The sequence below is a fragment of the Antedon mediterranea genome, chromosome 3 (genome assembly GCF_964355755.1).
Source record: "Antedon mediterranea chromosome 3, ecAntMedi1.1, whole genome shotgun sequence".
Taxonomy (NCBI): Eukaryota; Metazoa; Echinodermata; class Crinoidea; order Comatulida; family Antedonidae; genus Antedon; species Antedon mediterranea.
This window is the reverse complement of record NC_092672.1, coordinates 26,688,196-26,692,756: the sequence shown is the minus strand read 5'-3', so window position 1 is coordinate 26,692,756 and position 4,561 is coordinate 26,688,196.

Below are 4,561 nucleotides of genomic sequence, written 5' to 3'. Positions count from 1 at the left end.
ATTTTAGGGCCTAATTAATAACAATTATTAATAGTTTTAACTATTATAATGTCAATCAAAAAGCATTTTTAATGAAATTTCACATTATTTAATATTTTTTTTCTGATAAATAATAATAGTACGTGGCCGGCCGGCATCTCGCGCGGAAAATGTAAATATAACGCCCTCTCTGTCGCATTGTACGTATTTTTCACACGCATGGAGCGCGCGGACGCTGCCATTGAAAACATATTGCGCAATAATTGGACGCCCGCTGGCCATATTGCGCAATATCCGGGACGCCCGCTGGCCATAAAAAGGTACGCATACTGGCCAAACCTACCCAACCCTGTAGCATGAATCTGGATAATCGTTACCTTATATGGAGCGCAATAAGCAGCAAAACTATGCAAAAAAAAAACCAAAAAACAATGAAATGATTTTTTTCTTATATTCTTTGTTCACACCTTTATTTATTCACTAACAGTCTAAGGGAATTTACAGCTTTGCAGCAATTTAATTGGTTAATGGTATCTATGCACTGGAACTGTATGAATCTGTATAATCGTTACCTTATATGGAGCGCAATACGCAGCAAAACTATGCAACAACAAAAAACACCAATGAAAACTTAGGAATAATTAAATGTGTATGTAATTGTTTATTTGCTTAAAAGACAATTCTAATTATTTTAAATATAAGTGTATTTGTAAAGATTTAAAATATATTATTTATTCATAAAAATTCATAACAAAATAGTACAAACAAAAGGCAGCCAAATGCACAATGACAAGCAATAACAAGGGATAGCACAAGAAAGACAAATGTACAATTGTAAAATTTTAAAACGTTTAAAAAAAAACAAGTTTAAGTTAAAATTAAGTAAAAAAATACCAAGCAATAAATGATTCAGAAATAAAGGGTTTAGAAATGAAAAAAAACAAGGCCAACAGCCATTAAGTCGCGTGCTACAATGCATAGTGATACCGGACAGACAGACCAACAGACAGACCGACAGACAGACCGACAGACAGACAGACCGACCAACCGACATAGTGAACTATACTGACCGAAATTACTGAACATGTTTAAAAATGTTGAAATGTTTAAAAACATTTATATTTTTTTAATTTACACGTGCGTAGCCTGTCACTTTCGACGTGCTCGTATAACGTAATTTCGAGTTGAAAAGTAAGTCAAGAAAACAGAAATCGGGCAAAAAGAATGCGCAATAACATTTAACGCGCAGTGCGCGCGCAAAAATATGCGCACTCATGGCAATTTTGTAAACGCTTAAAATTGCCTGAAATGTACTCTTATTTCATCGAAAATAAATTTTGAAAATTTTAAGCGCGCGTACGCATGCGTTACATGCGCTACGCACGTAATTGTATTGCCATATGATTATTTTATGCCCTGAAATTTATTAGTACCAAATTTTATTTAATTGTGATTCATGGTTGTTAAGATATGATTACAAACGTGATTTCGTTAAATCGTGCGTAGACCGCGTAATGTTTTATTGCGCACCGTGAAAACATAACCACATCGATTCCTGGCCATAAGGAATATTCTGTGAAAAATTGATTTAGCTAGATTAAACTGATATCAAGATAAGGTCAGAAAGCGATAAAACGCATAGTGATACCGGACCGACAGACAGACCGACAGACAGACAGACAGACCGACCAACCGACCGACATAGTGAACTATAGAGTCGCTTCCACGCGACTAAAAATTGTTGTTAAACAATAATATAACAGCAGAGAAGGTTTTAATGTGCAATAAATGTAGTGTTGTTTAAACTAGGACGATAACAAACGACAAGAAATAATAAATATCCCTAGAGAAAACACTTCCTAGAACTACATAGGATAATCATTTAAATTGATGATGATAAAAAAGATCATTGCATGTATTGTATGAAATTTATTTTGAATCCGTTAACTTTCCAGTACACTGTTCGTTTAAACTGACACTATTATATAGAGTACCATCTGGTAACTATACTTTATTACCTGCTAATCACACATTTTCATCTTTATTGATTTCGTCATCCACAGTTATTGTTCTAAACAAATATAAGAATTTATCAACAAGTTTATACTGGACAACAATGAACCACTATAAAATAAATTATTAGTCATAGTCATAGTCATATATACTTTATTGTCCATTTAAAAAACAGAAATGTGATTTGAAAACTGGCAAAATACAAAAATATAAAATACAATTTACAAAAACACACACAAAAAGTTAAGAGGCTAAAAATTGTTAAAATTAGATAAAAATTATCGGTTACAATTACATTTTACCTTTGTACTCTGGAGTTATATAAGTGTATAGCATTAGGTACAAACGAGCACCTAAACCGTTTTGTTTTGGTATTAAGTGCACGTAGTCTTATGCCAGAATTCATGAGAGCAAATTGTTTGTGAAGAGGATGTGTTTCATCATCAATGATACTTTTTACTTTTTTTAACACATTTTCTTTATACAAGGATTCAACATCAGGTAAGTGCTCTCCTACTAGTCTAATTGCTCTATTTCCTATTCGATTAAGTTTAATTTTATCTTTTTGCATTGTATTACCATAAAAACAAACATTACAAAAAAGTATTACACTGAGAATTACAGAGTTATAAAACAATTTAAGTATAGTTTTGTCAATTTGTAGGTACTTCATTTTTCTTAAAATAAACATCCTTTGGTTGGCTTTGCATGTGGCTTTATTTACATTATTTATCCAATTTAGCTTATTGTCAATTATACAACCCAGATATTTGTACTCATTTACTACTTCAATCTCATTTTCATTTATAATCAGAGGTTCTAAGGGTTCTTTAATTTTCCTAAAATCAATTTGCATTTCTTTTGTTTTCTTTATGTTTAGTTTCAGGTTGTTATTGCAGCACCAGTGATAAAAATCACATCCTAGTTGTCTATAGCTTGTTTCATCATTGCCAGTAATGTATCCAGTGATGACTGTGTCATCTGCATATTTTACTATACAACATTCATTTGAATTGGCTCTGAAACTGCTGGTGAACAGTGAAAACAACATTGGGGAGATAACAGACCCTTGTGGCGTGCCAATGCTAACAGTTCTTTTATCAGATAAAATACCGTTTAGTTTAACATACTGGAACCTTTTTGTTATTAAATAAGAATATCATACAGATAGATTATGGAAAACAAATAAATACTTATTTCATTGATGTATATTACAAATGTTGTTATTGTAGACTGTTTTATGTCTATAACTTTATTACATCATACTTTTAGTTTTCTTACATTGGTTGTCTAACATCGATGGTATGTACTCACATTATTACAGTTGTAGTAAATCAATAATTAGAAACAAAATGCAAATTGCTGCTTCATTTCTTATTATACAAAAGAAACAAGTATTTTATGGCAAAGATTTTTTTTTTAATCAATAGATTTTCATATTATTTCAACCTAATAAACTTGAAACAAAGTGGATTGGGTTGTTTTTATATATTTATACAGATTGTTTATTCGGTTCAACCATGGACAAAATAAGTAGCATATACCGTAAAACCTCTAAGAAGCCCACATACTTCTTTGTTTAGTTCTCTTTGGTGGGCTATTTTTTTTTTTTTTTTTTTTTTTTTGCAAATTAAAGAAAATAAGGTTTTTTTTTTCGTAAAATGTTTCATTAGAGCAAATATAAATATGTACATTCTGAACAAGTTTTTGAAAAAATCAACTCTCTACCTTAGCGGTTTTCGATACATATAGGAACCTGTAATTTCACCCTCTAATTTGCATATTTCATGTAACTTGTACTAATAATTTGCATACTTTGAAGGTGAGTGATACAGGTGTGATTTTGAGATTTACTAAACATTCCTATGTTGGCTATTAGAAACCTGTATCTGAGTCATTTGAGGGCAAAACAAAGTCTCTACAGACATTTTAGTTTTCATTATATATGCAATATTGAGAAATGGGGTCGAGGGTCAAATGTTATAGTTCCGGGCATTTTTTTGTAAAATGTCTCATTACAGCAAATATAAATATATACATTTTAAATATTTTAGTGAAAAAATCAACACTCTAGCATTAGCGGTTTTCGAGATATGGCAACGGTGTAATTTCACTCCCTAATTTGCATATTTAATATTACTTATACTACTAATTTGCATACTTTCAAGGTGCGTGACGAAGTTGTGATTTTAGGAATTATAATACAGTTCTATGGTGGGTATTGAAAAACAATATCCAAGTCATTGAGTCCAAAATAAAGTCTCTACAGAAATTTTAATCACATATTTATGTAAATATTGAGAAATAGGGTCAAGGGTCAAAATTTGTCTCATTAGAGCAAATATAAATATATATATTCTGAACCAGACTGTGCAAAAATGAACTCTCTACGATTAGTAGTTTTTAAGATATAGTAACCCTGTAATTTCACCCTAATTTGCATATTTAAGCTAATTTGCATACCTTCGGGATGAGTGTCAGAGGTGTGATGCTCAAAAAATAATTACCTTATCATATGTAACCATTTAAAAAAAAAAATCTCTGTTTGCAATTTGTTTCACTCAAAATG